This window comes from Somniosus microcephalus, chromosome 7, assembly GCF_052327205.1.
Source record: "Somniosus microcephalus isolate GS21.2 chromosome 7, FLI_Smic_1.0, whole genome shotgun sequence".
Classification (NCBI taxonomy): Eukaryota; Metazoa; Chordata; class Chondrichthyes; order Squaliformes; family Somniosidae; genus Somniosus; species Somniosus microcephalus.
This window is the reverse complement of record NC_140993.1, coordinates 92,255,062-92,270,508: the sequence shown is the minus strand read 5'-3', so window position 1 is coordinate 92,270,508 and position 15,447 is coordinate 92,255,062.

The following is a 15,447-nucleotide window of genomic DNA, read 5'->3' as shown; positions in this document are numbered from 1 at the left end:
CATTCCTTCCCTCCCTATCTTTCCTGAACACCTTATATTCAGGAATATTTACTTCCATCTCTGCAACATTGTTCTTCTCTGCCCCTATATTATTCCTAATGCCAGCAGAATGCTTATCCATGGCTTTGCCACCTCTAGATTCAACTTCTCCACTGCCTTCTTTGCTTATTTCCCAACCTGTGTCCTGTATAAATTCCAAAAAGCGCAAACCCCTCATATTGTTATAATAAGCCTCACCTGCCCAATGGCCACCATCATCATTGACTTACACTGGCTCCCTGTCCCCCAATGGATCAAATTTAAAATTCTTACCCTCTTCTGTAAATCTCTCCAAGGCCTCGCCTCATGCTACGTCTGCAATCTTCTCCAGCTTTATGTTGCCGCCCATGCTATCTGGTCAATTGACTCTGGACTCTTGTTCATTCTGCTCCAACTTTGATGGGAAACCTTCCAGCCATCTAGACCCCATTCCCTAGAACGCCTTCTCTAAATCCTTCTACTTCTCTACCTGCCTCCCACCTTTAAAAGCCTCTCAAAACCCATCTCTTCGACCAAGCTTTCAGTCATCTAGCCTAACCTTTCCACAAAAGCTGTGCATTTTTTCTCCTCTGTAAAGTACCTTGAGATGTTTTTGTGTGTGAGATGCACTATATGAAAGCAAATAAGTGTTGCTGAGTGTTCGGAGGCCTGCTGGTCGAGATATATACAGCAGGCTTTTTGTGATAGCTTCATTTCAGTTTTGGTTGTGTCTAAAGGTAGCTGTGCTCCATGTAGATGGCAAGAACATATCCTCACCCATGTACAAGCACCTTATCAGGAAGTTTCCAGCTCTCAGTGTCCTCTATAAGTCGTGCTGTTTGAAAAAATAAGCAGAGAAGAGACCTGTTTAAATTTTTGTAGCTTGGCTCAATTTCTGTTTTTTTAGTAAGCATTTGTGCCATCAGTATTTGCTGTTTTCTTTTATTTCTTTGCAGTCCTAATTATCCTAAATACATTTAACCTGTAGCTTTAAGCTGAACAATATGATGTGACAACATGTTGTTTAACTTTTGCAAACATACTTAAAGTAACAAACAAAAAAAGGAAACAGCTTCATTCAAATAAATTAATCAATTCTGATGATATCACTGGATGCATTACTTTTATGATTTACCAGGGATCTAACCATAAAGTACAAATATTTCCTCTTAATGGAACTCTCTTCCTATCTTGATCTATTCTCAATCTGTATATTATATTATGGCCCTGAAATTAAGCCATGAATGCTTAAGTATGAACATTTAACATGTTTGTTTGAAATTTCTCTCACTGTTATTTTAGTGAAAGTGTTAACCCAACTGTTAAAATAGTAGAGAGGAATCTCAGACCACTGCAGAAGGCATTCATACGCAAGTATCCCACAGCATAATTTCAAGGCCTATATATCTCACTATTATTGTCTTTTCTTGTCTTTAAATTGGACATGGTTACCTGCCAACTTGTGACTGCAGTAATATTGAAACCATGTAGTCAATCATCACCAAATTACCTGCAATATCTTCACAATAGAAAAGTTGCTTCATTTAAAATTCAAGCTATGCACTAGTTTTTTTTCACAAATTTCTTGTGGCTGTACAATCTTTCAAACTTATAAAACAATGCTCCACAAACCAGAAATGGGTTTCTGCTGATAAAAGCTCTCTTTCTGAATCTACTGTAACTGGAAAAATCTAACATTAGTATTTTGTTCTGTGCTCACTAGAACTTTCACAGAAATCACAGAAACCCCACAATGCAGATAGAGGCCATTTCGGTCCATCGAGCCTGCACCGACACATATCCCACCCGATCCCCATAACCCCTACACCAACACATATCCCACCCTATCCCCGTAACCCCACGTATTTAATCCCCCTAACACTAAGGGTCAATTTATCATAGCCAATCAACCTAACCCACACATCTTTGGACTGTGGGAGGAAACCGGAGCTCCCGGAGAAAACCCACGCAAACACGGAGAGAATGTGCAAACTCCACACAGACAGTCACCCGAGGCCGGATTCGAACCCGGGTCCATGGTGCTGTGAGGCACAGTGCTAACCACTATGCCACCGTGCTGCCCTTGAAACCATTTAGTGGCCCATATAAATTCCCACAATTGCTGACTGATAGAAACATGGTGTGGAGATGCCGGAGTTGGACTGGGGTGGACAAATGTAAGAAATCACACAACACCTGGTTATAGTCCAACAGCTTTATTTGAAATCACAAGCTTTCGGAGCGCTGCTCCTTCTTCAGGTGAAGTGGAGAAATGCATAAAGACACAGCTTATATAGTCAGAGAATCATGTCAGATGTTTACAGGTAACCTTTCCAACTGCCATTTATCGCACCTCGGCAGAGAGATAATCACAGCAGTCAAAGGTGTGAATGGTGTCCAAACAGGTCAGTCAGGGAAACATTACATCAAAGAACAATGAGGTGGGGTCACAAGGGGTCAAATATTGCAGATGCTGGAAGACATTAAGAAGTTAGCCACATTTTAGGTACATTTATGGTAAGCAGCTTCCTTAATTGCACACAAAAGCAAAATACTGCGGATGCTGGAAATCTGAAATAACAGAACATGTTTTTCCTTAATTGCATCTTGAGCTGTTAATCCGATTTTACAGAAAAAAGAAGCTGAGTTAAGATAACAATACCATTTACTTCTTTGCATTGCGTTGGAATTATTAATGTTGAATAAAAAATGAACATTTTGAAGCCAATAAAGTAGCTACACTTCAATTAACTATCATAAGGGGTATTTGAAAGTGTCTGTACTTAATGTTGACCAGCAGTTGCCGACCTCATCGGGAGTATCCCAGCATCCGCGACCACTTTCACGGTGCTCGATATTTCAAATGGGTTTTGGAGGGAGGATCAGTACAAGTTTGCCTTTATGTTTAAAGGGCAACAGTGCACGTGGAACTATTTGCCTCAGGGCTTCCACAACAGCCCCAACATTTTCCATCAGTGCATGGCCAACGGTTTGAAGGATTTTAGCCAGCCTAGACAGTTGGTTCAATATGTGGATGACCTGCTCCTGTTCACTGACTCGAAAGAGGAGCATGGCCCACTATTTGCCGAACTGCTGGAGTTGTTAGGACAGAAGGGTTTCAAAGTACATCCCAAGAAAGCGCAGATCGGCCAGCAGGAGGTGAAATTCCTCGGTCTGACTGTGCGCGCTGGGGAAAGGGCCATAGACAAGGCTAGGAGGGAGGCGGTACAAGACCTACCAGTCCCTAACACAGTAACGGGTGTGAGGTCGTCTCTGGGGCTAACCGGGTACTGTAGAGATTTCATTGAGGACTATGCGGCCACTGCAGCCCCTCTGCTCCGACTCCTACACAAGGGAGTGGAGTGGCTTTGGGATGAGGGCTGACAGGCAGCATTTGTCAGGCTCAAGAAAGACTTGCAGACCGCACCAGCTCTAGGGGCCATAGATGGGGGGAAAGAGTTTTTCCTGGAGGTAGCAGCCAGCGGGGACAGCCTGAGTGCTGTGCTGCTCAAAGAGCGGCATGGCCGGCTGCGGCCGGTGGTCTACTCCTCCAGGATACTCACTGATGTGGAAAGGAGCTATTCCAATTGTGAGCGGCACCTTTTGGCCACACGTTGGGCTGTGAAAACATCATTGATCTTCACAGGCACCTCTCCCATCACCCTCCTCACCCATCACACACCCACCCAGATGCTTGGACGGGAGGATCAAGGGTGGAACAGTGAGCAGTGGACCTTGCCCGCTGGACCTTGCTCCTCTCACAGATGGATCTGAAGGTGAAGGGTCTCTGTGAGCCAAAGCTCGCAGCCAACCTGGTATATCCTGGAACAGCCCACCGGTGTTCCATTGAAGCAGTTTGGGAAGTAAACATAGGTTTACGGGCCGGGATACATCCCACAGGCCGCGAGATCTTTGTAGACGGTTCCAGCATGGTATCTGCTGGCGAGAATCTCACGGGGTGTGGAGTTTATGACCCAGCGGCAAACATCGCCATGGCGATTAAGCTCCCCAGCACCATGAGCGCCCAGCAGGCTGAACAGTCCGCGGTGGTGTAGGTTGTTACACACCCCGAAATCTTCCCCACCCCCTACACGATTTGCTCGGACAGCATGTTCACGTGCAATTCGTGTACGGAGTACCTGGCCATCTGGTCCCACCGCGGATACACCTCCGCTGACGGAAGACCCCTCATAGTAAAGCCCCTGCTGAAAAAGATCCTGACAGCAGTGGGGGAGGTTTTCATCCACAAGGAATTGATTAGCGTGGACTGGGAAAATAGATTAAAGGGTAAGACGGTACATGATCAGTGGTGTACATTTAAGGAGTTATTTTACAACTTCCAAAAAATATATATTCCACTGAGGAAAAAAGGGTGTAAAAGAAAAGATAGCCATCCGTGGCTAAGTAAAGTAATTAAGGATAGTATCCGACTAAAAACAAGGGCATATAAGGTAGCCAAATCTAGTGGGAGGATGGAAGATTGGGAAGTCTTTAAAAGACAGCAAAAAATAACGAAAAGATTGATTAAGAAAGGGAAGATAGATTATGAAAGTAAATTAGCAAAAAATATAAAAACAGACAGTAAAAGTTTCTATAGTTATATAAAAAGAAAAAGGGTGGCTGAAGTAAATGTTGGTCCCTTAGAGGATGAGACCGGGAAATTAATGGTGGGAAACATGGAGATGGCAAAAACACTGAACAATTATTTTGTATCAGTCTTTACAGTAGAGGACACTAAGAATATCCCAACACTGGACAAACAGGGGGCTCTAGGGGGGGAGGAACTAAATATGATTAAAATCACTAAGGAAGTGGTACCTGGTAAAATAATGGGACTCAAGGCGGATAAATCCCCTGGACCTGATGGCTTGAATCCAAGGGTCTTGAGGGAAGTAGCGGTAGGGATTGTGGATGCATTGGTAATAATTTTCCAAAACTCACTGGACTCAGCAAAGGTCCCGGCAGATTGGAAAACTGCTAATGTAACACCCTTATTTAAAAAGGGTAGTAGGCAGAAGGCTGGAAACTATAGACCTGTTAGCCTAACATCTGTGGTTGGTAAAATGTTAGAGTCCATTATTAAGGAGACAGTAACGGGACATTTGGATAAACATAATTTAATAGGACAAACTCAGCATGGTTTCATGAAGGGGAAGTCATGTTTGACAAATTTGCTGGAGTTTTTTGAGGAAGTAACATACAGGGTGGATAAAGGGGAACCAGTGGACGTAGTGTATTTAGACTTCCAAAAGGCATTTGACAAGGTGCCACACAAAAGATTATTGCTCAAGATAAAAAATCACGGGATTGGGGGTAATATTCTGGCGTGGGTGGAGGATTGGCTCTCTAACAGAAAGCAGAGAGTTGGGATAAATGGTTCGTTCTCAGATTGGCAACCAGTAACTAGTGGTGTTCCGCAGGGGTCAGTGCTGGGTCCCCAACTCTTTACAATCTATATTAACGATTTGGAGGAGGGGACTGAGTGTAACATATCAAAGTTTGCAGATGATACTAAGATGGGAGGGAAAGTAGTGAGTGAGGAGGACATAAAAAACCTGCAAGGGGACATAGACAGGCTAAGTAAGTGGGCAGAGATTTGGCAGATGGAATACAATACTGGAAAGTGTGAGGTTATGCACTTTGGCAGGAAAAATCATAGAGCAAGTTATTATCTTAATGGCAAGAAACTGGAAAGTACTGTAGTACAAAGGGATCTGGGGGTCCTGGTGCACGAAACTCAAAAAGTTAGTATGCAGGTGCAGCAAGTGATCAAGAAGGCCAATGGAATGTTGGCTTTTATTGCTAGGGGGATGGAATATAAAAACAGGGAGGTATTGCTTCAGTTGTACAAGGTATTGGTGAGACCGCACCTGGAATACTGCATACAGTTTTGGTGTCCATACTTAAGAAAAGACATACTTGCTCTCGAGTCAGTACAAAGAAGGTTCACTTGGTTAATCCCGGGGATGAGGGGGTGGTCATATGAGGAGAGGTTGAGTAGATTGGGACTCTACTCATTGGAGTTCAGAAGAATGAGAGGCGATCTTATTGAAACATATAAGATTGTGAAGGGGCTTGATCGGGTGGATGCGGTGAGGATGTTCCCAATGATGGGTGAAACTAGAACTAGGGGGCATAATCTTAAAATAAGGGGCTGCTCTTTCAAAACTGAGATGAGGAGAAACTTCTTCACTCAGAGGGTGGTAGGTTTGTGGAATTTGCTGCCCCAGAAAGCTGTGGAAGCTACATCATTAAATAAATTTAGAACAGAAATAGATAGTTTCCTAGAAGTAAAGGGAATTAAGGGTTACGGGGAGCGGGCAGGAAATTGGACATGAGTCTAGGTTCGGAATGGTCATGGCCCTGTGGGTAATGGAGTAGGCCCAGGGGCCGTGTAGCATGGTTCTGCTCCTACTGTGTTCTAATTCTGTGTTAGATTTCAGGAGATGGTTTTATTCCTGTTCCTGGCTGGGGTGGAGATCGCCTTTACAGAAGGTAAGTACTGTAGAAAATATAGGGACAGAGTGATCTCCTGGAAGAATTTCGATCGCCTAGATGGGTCGGAGAGGAATTTCCCAGATTTTTTTCTCCCAAATTGGCCATTGGGTCTTTATCTGGTTTTTCGCCTCTCCCGGGAGATCACATGGGTTTGGGTGGATGCAGAGTGATAGAAGATTTGAGGTTAGGATCAGATCAGCCATGATCTTATTGAATGGTGGAGCAGGCTCGAGGGGCCGATTGGCCTACTCCTGCTCCTATTTCTTATGTTCTTATGTAGGTGAAGGCCTATTCCTCCACAGAACCCCGCGGCCAAGGCAACCAGCAGGCTGACTTGCTCACCAAGGAGGGTGCCTGCACAGGCACTTTCTGGGACCCATTTGGGTCCAGACCCATGGCGGCGGTCAGAGGTAGGGACGGGACCCAAGGGAGTGCAGGGGTAGCGTTAGCCCCGGACCTTAAGACAGTCCAAGCCCAAGACCCCATCCTAAAAGCAGTCCTCAGCGCAGTTGCTGAGGGAAAGGGAATAGAAGGTCCGTACGGCACAGCGACTCTCTCCGTTAAAGAGGGTATGCTGTTCCGGGGGGAACAGTGGGTTGTGCCGCAGCAGCACTGGAGGGAATTCCTTCAACTGGCCCATGAGGGTCCAGGAGCGGGACACCCCGGGCCTGAGACCACCTGGCAGCGGGTGGAACAGGCGGGATGGTGGCCGGGACTCAGGGACGATGTCCGCGAGTTCTGTACAGGCTGTCTTGTGTGCGCTGTGAACAACCCTGACCCCCACAAAAGGAAGGTCCCTATCGGACATGTCAGGAGGGTAGAGGGACCATGGCAGTCGATACAAGTCGACTACATCGGGCTCCTGCCCAGGGAGGCTATAAGTACTGCCTAGTCCTGGTGGACGTGTTTACCAAGTGGGTAGAGGCTTTTCCCTGCAAGGCAGCCACAGCTCTGGGTACTGCCAGGATCCTGGTCTGGGAAGTGTTCTCGCGGTGGGGACTACCACAGTTTGTGGAGTCCGACCAAGGGAGTCACTTCACAAGACAGGTGATGCAGAATACCCTTATGCTGTTGGGCATTGAAGGGAAATGGCACGTGGCCCACAACCTGCAGTCATCAGGGATCGTGGAGCGTATGAATCGGACCCTAAAGGAAAGGTTAAGAAAGGAGACGGTGGACTCGCGCCGTAAATGGGCTGAGGTCCTACCGTTGGTTTTGATGGGGATTCGGGCCAGCCAGTCTAAAAGCACGGGGTATTCCCCGTACGAGCTGATGACTGGCAGGGTTATGCGGACCCCCACCCATGTACTAGCCCCGGTGCTCACGGAGGGTCAGCTCAGAGAGGTCAACCGGGACAGGTTCACCCGAAACCTCTTTGAGCACCTGAAGCAGGTCCATGAGCAGGCGGCTGGGAACATGGGAAGGCAGCATCGGAGTAACCGATTGCTGCTTGAACCAATAAAGCACCACGAGTGGGAGGTAGGAGGTCAGGTCATGGTAAGAAACTATGCCCGAGTAGGGAGTTGGAGCCATTGTGCATGGGGCCCTACAGTATATTGTAGATAAAGCCAGACCCATGGTTTACGCTGTAAAGATGCCCCGGCGTACAAAATGGTTTCATATCAACCAGTGTAAGCTGTTTGCGCCCGAAAGGGGAAAACAGCCAGTTGGAAAAGGGTCTGAGGATAAAGATCCTCAGCCTGCAGCAGGAGCGAGTTCACAGACTGCACAGGCAGGCGCTGTGGCTTGCTTGAAGGGAGGAGCCATCCCGCCCATCGATTGGGACACTCCCCCACTCTTCTGGGATCCAGACGAAGGGGAGGGACCGGAGGGCAAAAACCCCGCCCCTAACCCAGGTGTAGAGAGGGAGGGACCTGAGGTCGAAAACCCCGCCCCAGACCCAGCCATGGGACCTGGGGGCGGAGGCTCTCAGCTCGCAGCAGCAGGCTGCGAAGAGTTACCTGCCCCTAGCCCAGGTTCGGGAGAGGTCAAGCCTGAGGGAGCAGCGGTTAAGGTTAAAGGCCCAGTGGCCAAGAAAGTCCCACTCGCCAAGGTCCCTAGAAGGTCCAGCCAAGAAAGCCATGGTCACCAGCTCTCCAGTTACCAAGGGCAGCCCCTCGAGTTAGGGGGAGGTCAAAGGACAGAGGTCCTCAGCCAGCAGCCATGGGCTGCGAGGGATCATCAGTGAAGGACGATGCGGCCACGCCGGAGGTGGCGGTGAGCCGCATTCCAACCAGGGATTAGCCTGTCCGCCCGGAGACGGGCGGCGGATGTATATAGTTTTAGTTTAAGTTTTGGAAATTGTTAAGTTAGGTATTTAGCAGTTTTAAGTATTTAGCTTAAGCTTGGCTGTTTTAGTTCAAGTTAAATAAGGTGATGGGTAGTTTCAATTAAGTAGTTATCTGCTAAGAGTGTATGGCCTAGAAATTCAGTATAGCCACTTTTGGGGAGGAAAAGTCGGGCGGCCGCTAAAGTTTGCGCCCGGCGCAAAGTCGAGGCCACTTCTCCGATATTCAGTATCTTCGCCCTAAGAGTTTGCTCGAGCGCTAAAACTGGCGTTCCACAACTATCTTTAGGCGCAAAGCCGGCAGTGCTGAGCTAAACCGCCGAGGCCGGGCGCAGCGCAGGTGCGGTCATTTCTTGATTGACATCAGACACCCTGGCGCCGGCCAGCTCTTAAAGGGGGAAGGGTCGAGTTGTATGCCTCTTCAGCAGGGGTCCTGGGCGTGCGGAGCGGGGTCATGAGCCAGGTACACAAAGGATAGCCATCCTCTTGGGTGAGGCTGTGCCTGGAAGATGTCAGCCACAGTAGTCTGTCGCAGGATAAAGGCATCGTGGCTGCTGCCTGGAAAGCGGGCATTGACAGCTAGGATGCGCTGCCTGTGGTCACACACCAGCTGTACGTTGAGGGAATGGTAGCCCTTCCGGTTGCGGTAGTCCTCGGGATGGTCCAGAGGTGCCCGCAAAGCCACATGCGTGCAGTCAATGGCGCCCTGCACCATGGGGAAGTCCGCGATTCTTGCAAATCCCACTGCACGCTGCTGCTGCCTCTCCAGGGTCATGGGGAAGGAGATGAATTGGCGTCTCCTTCTGAAAAGGGCATTGGTGACCTGGTGGATGCAGCAATGCATGGCGAACTGGGATATGTTAGCAATGTCCTCAGCAGCTGATTGGAAGGAGCCGGTGGCATAGATGTTCAGAGCCACCGTCACCTTCACTTCCACCGACAGAGACGTCCTGCAACTCAGCTGTGGACGCAGATCTCTGTGAAGCAGATGGCAGATCTCTGCAACCACCTCCCTTCTGAATCGCAGCCTCCTAACACATTGCGCGCCAGTCATGTTGAGATACGAGACCTGCTGGCGGTATTGCCTAAGTGGGTAAGGCCCACGTTGCCGACGCCTGTTGCCCCCTCTGCGTCTAGCCAGGGCTGCCCCTCTAACACAGCGTCTGCGAGCCCTTCCGACATAATCCTGAAACTCAGCATTGGCACCCCATGCAGCCCCCATAATATGCTGGCAAACAATGAGATATCAGTGAAGGCGAATTGCAAAGCTCTGGCCTGAAGCCAAAAATACCTGTCCTAGTGTTGGCCCAAAGCAGTAAGCTCCCTTCCTTGGTTTTTTTCAAAAAATCCGTTGCACAAGAGTGATTGCTGCAAAATGCCTGCCCTTTATAGTGCAGGGTAAGTGCCCTTTAATTTGCGCTCCCCGCGGCCCGCTTCGGTTGTGCACCGTTCCACTCCACAGTCGTTAGGGCCGCCCGGCGCACAATGGGCCGGCGTGACTGAAGTTCCGGTTTGGGGCGCACAAAGGGCGTTGCACGAGGAAATGACGTCATAACCTGCGCGCGCAGCAGGGCGTGCGCAAAGACTTTGCGCCGGCGCTAAATGTCTACTGAAGTTGGGGCGAGGCGCAGATCGCGCTGCGCCCGGGCGCTAAGCGCCTAGCGCTCGAGATCTACTCCTCCTAAGGCGCTAACGGCTGGCGCACGCAACTGAATTTCTAGGCCTATGTGTTTGGGTCGATGTCGCGGGACCCGGCCATGCTTCACCAAGCCAGAGAATCTCTTGGGGACCTGGCTGCATGTTTTGTATCTTTTTGCAGAAAGACTGTCAGGATGAAGGGGATCGTAATCCTATTCGCCCTGATTGGGATGAGTGCCGGAAAGCGAGGAGATGTGGAAGACTCCCACATCTACGGGTGCTCGGGAGAAAAGGCTCCAGTGGTGACTGCCGGGAGCAGCGAACAAGGCACGGAGGGACCTGCTGTCTACGCCCACGTGGGAAGATGGCCCGGGTGGTTGGGATCCAACTCCACCCGGTACTCCAGCCAGACCGGATTTACCTATGGGGAGGCCTCCATCCCCTGCCCCAGCGAACCGGTTGTGGCCTCGCGGATCGGGGTCACTGAAGGAAAACGCGTGTGCCTGACTTGCACAGGACAGATTCCCCAGGGAAGATGGTGGTGGCTCAGGAAGTTGAGTACGGACATGGGAGATCGCACCGCGGACTGGGAACGGATGGACAACGACACCCACCGAACGGTCACCGGGACCCAAGAAGGGACTAGTGTATGTTGGGACAAGTGGTGGGAATCGGAACAGGGGATTTGCGTCTGTATGTGGGGGTCGAAAAGGGCCTGCCCTACGGGTGTATCTATCATCTTCTCTGCAGCCTGGCAGGATAAGAGGAAGGGGGTAGAATGGGATTTCCACCTACACACATGCATAGTCCCGCGGTACCCAGCCCCAGTTAAAGCCACTGAGCTAGTGGCGCGTGCCCGAAAGCCCTTGCCCACGACTCAGGCAGCAAGGACACGCCGGGAGTGGTGCCCCACCACCACCAAGGGACCAGGGAATGGGCTGGTATTGGTGCCTATGGATCAGGTACTGTACCAGGGGGTGCACTACGCGGTAGTCTCCGTGATTATAAATCTCACCGAAGTGCATTTACCGGAGTGGTGTCCCAAAGAAACAGAGCAGCTATACCAGGCCCTATTAAACGACATGTTCAAGAAGTTTTATGAGTTCGATTTTGCCAACGTGGACAAAACCGAACTCTACACCACACACCGAGAGTTTTTGGGTAACACAGGGAGACAAAGAAGGGGTGTGTGGAATGATGTTTTTACTGCGTTTAATACTGGGTCCTCTGTCATCAACAGTTTAGATGACATAGAGCTGCAGACCCAGATAAATGATTTAAAAACACAGTTGAGGAAGATATTACTGGATGAGAACAAGGTAGTGAGCTCGGAGTTGCATGAGGTCCAGGCCATGATGGTCCATTTAAAGGAAATCATAGCGGAGTTGGAAAAGCACGCAAAGACGGAAAACGCTCTCATAAGGGAGGACAGAAATGCTTCTGACCAGGCTGCGCAGAATGAGGTGTGCGTGTTATACGGGGCGTGGTTACTGGGCGAGGGCTGCAGTAATCTGGAGGATTTAAAACAGGGTTTGGTCCCCTCCTGGATTAGCAACAAGCACCTCGCAGCCCTCCACCCGTTTGAGAATGCATTAAGCCCGTGCCAACTCCGGCTAGCTTCAGAGGCCTATCCAGTCCCTGTGGATTGTGGACGGTCCAACCACACAATCATGGGAGTAGTAGTTAGAATGCCGGTCATGGGTAGGACAGCCCGACCCGCACCGGTATACAGGGTGGAGAACATTGGAGTCATTCAAGGGGGTGCACACATTCGTTTCACAGCGGTCCCACCTTACGTCATAAAGTGGGAGCACGCTATGACAGGTACTGACTTATCAGGGTGCCGGAGCCGGGGAGCACACATAATCCTGTGTCTCCAGCACTTGAATGCCTATTCGAAACCGCAGTGCGGGTTCAGAGCTGCTGGCGCGAAAACTATAAATTGTACCATGGAGGCAATGGCACAAGGCCATGTTCGCCCGCAGGTAGCATATATAGGGGGTGGGACATATTGTGTCACCACCGGCACGTCCCACTACCAGCATGGACAGCATAGCTGGTGTCCGGTTAGTGACAGCAGCTTCTGTTTTAAACCCGAGGCAGAAGTTCAAGTGGCCCAGGAACGAATTGTCCCCATTCTTGAACCCTCCATTGTTCACCTCACTGTGAAGGAGAATTTTACGGATTTGCAAAAGTACGTAGCCCACTTTGGCTATGAAATTCCCCCTCTCCCTGAACACTTTACCAAAATACTCAAAGCCGTTATAGTTTCGCAGAAACATTTTTACACTCTCGAGCAGAAAACAGTAGAGATAGGGACTAAGATATTGGATATTGTGATTCCACCCTGATGGGACATTTTGAATAACATAGAGGTCCCTTCATGGATCAGACTAGCTTACCACATTCTCGTGGTTTGCCAGTTAGGGAAAGTGTTGTATTTAGTTTGCATTCAGTGTAAAGGAAACAGTCAGTGTAATGATCAGTAACCTGTCATTCTGGAATGGTACACTAGGTGGTGCTGTATGTATATAAGAGTGGGCTACCCAGGATGCACTAGGCTACCCACAAGGCAGCAGTCAAGATGGAGGTCTCTACAGATACTGTACCTAGTCCACATGTGCTCAATAAAGTGTCTAGCAAAAGCTAGCTGTTCTTAATAAAAACGACTAGTTATTAATGAACATAACATGGTACCAGGATTGGTAAGATCTGCTGAATATTGTGCAACGCGACATGGAGAATTTGAAGCCACCAGAGCGTTTGAAACTCACAGGAAATGTCAACTACAATTGGCAGACCTTTAAACAACAATTCGAGCGCTACATTGCTGCCATCGGGTACGGTACGAAGCCAGACGCAAGGAAAATAGCATTGCTGCTCATGGTTGCAGGTCCACAGGTGATAAAGGTATTTAATACATTTGTATTTAATCCAGAGGAGAACAGAGAAAAATTAGACGATGTGCTAAAGAAGTTTGATACACATTGTTCTCCCAAAAAGAATGAAACCTATGAGAGGTACATCTTCCGTTCTCGGACACAGCAGCAAAATGAGACTTTTGATAGCTTTTTGACTGATCTGAAACTGAAAGCACAGACATGTAATTTCTCTGAGCTAAAAGCATCCATGATTCGTGACCAGGTTGTGTTTGGTATTCATGATAAAAAAGTCAGGGAACGTTTGTTGAGAGAAACCGAACTAACATTGGAAATTGCTGTGAAAATATGCCAAGCTAGCGAGCTAGCTCAAAAGCATGCCAAGGCTTTCAGTGAAATCAATGATGACGCGATTGCAGTAAGTGCTGCTGTAGGTGCTGTGTCCTACAAGGGGAAGAAACATGGGCAGAACAGAAGTGAAAAGCAATCGGAGGAAGGAATTTTTAATTGTAAACGCTGTGGTTACAAACACCAGTTAAAACAATGTCCAGCGTTTGGAAAAATGTGCACAAAATGTCATGGAAAGAATCACTTTGCCAAACAATGCTTTTCAAAAGTAAAAACTAAGAAAGGGCAACGAGTTAATGTAATTGAGGACACTGATTTGAGTGAGACATGTTTTGTAGGAATGGTGTCATGTGACAATATCAAAAAGGATACAGAAAATGTGCAGCCCTCAGGAATTAACAATGCTGAACATAAAGTTAATGCAGTAAAAGAGGACAAATGGATGATCCCACTGCAGGTAAATGGAGCATTAGTTACATTGAAACTAGACACTGGGGCAAAAGTAAACTTAATCAGTATGAGTGACATTAACAATATGAAAGAAAAGTGCAAAATACAGAAAAAGTCAGTACTACTGAAGGACTATAATGGACAGAAAATAGATAGCTTAGGTGTATGCAGACTTAAAGTGACAGTCAAAGACAAAGTGCATCATCTCATGTTTTCTGTTGTGGCTGAAGGACTTGATTCACTACTGGGTGACAAAGCTTGTGAGGACTTAGAACTGGTCAAGAGAGTCTACCGTATAAACTGTGCCATAAGCAGACCAGATGACTCGGTGGATTCTGTAGTGAATAATTTCCAGGATGTGTTCAAAGGATTTGGAGTTCTACCATTCACTTACAAGATCCAGCTAAAGGAGGATGCTCAGCCAGTGGTACCTGCTCCACGAAGAGTTCCAGCACCCCTGCGTGACTGGCTCAAGAATGAACTGGACAGAATGGCCACACTAGGAGTCATCAGGAAAGTCGAAGAGCCAACAGACTGGGTTAACTCCATGGTATGTGTAAAGAAAAAGAACAATGATCTAAGAATATGCATGGATCCAAAGGACTTAAATGCAAACATAAAACGTGAACACTACCAGATTCCCAAGCGAGAAGAAATCACCAGTGAAATGTCAGGTGCCAGATACTTTACAAAGCTCGATGCCTCACAAGGATTTTGGCAACTAAAACTGGATGAAGAGAGCACCAAATACTGTACCTTCAACACACCATTTGGCAGGTATTGTTTCCTCAGAATGCTTTTCGGGATAATATCTGCATCTGAAATCTTTCATAGAGCGATGGAACACATAATTGAAGGTCTGGAAGGAGTTCGGGTCTATGTTGATAACATCATCATCTGGGGCTCCACACTGAAAGAACACAATGAGAGACTGACTAAAGTGCTACAGAGCATACGCCGGAATGGACTGAAGCTCAACAAAGCCAAGTGTCAGTTTGGCATCCAGGAAGTCACTTTCCTAGGAGATAATCTATCTGGTAAAGGAATAGAGCCAGATATGGAAAAAGTAAACGCCATACTCAAAATGCCCGAACCCACTGACAAAAAAGGAGTGCTACGCATCATGGGGATGATAAACTTCACTGGAAGGTTAATTCCTAACTTGTCAGCCAAGACAGCCTGTCTGCGAGACCTGCTACGTAAAACAAATGAGTTCGCATGGACAGAAAGACATGAACAAGAGTGGATAAACCTCAAAACAGTGCTGACAACCACACCTGTACTCACCTTCTTTGACCCAACAAAAAGAATCAAAGTGTCAACGGATGC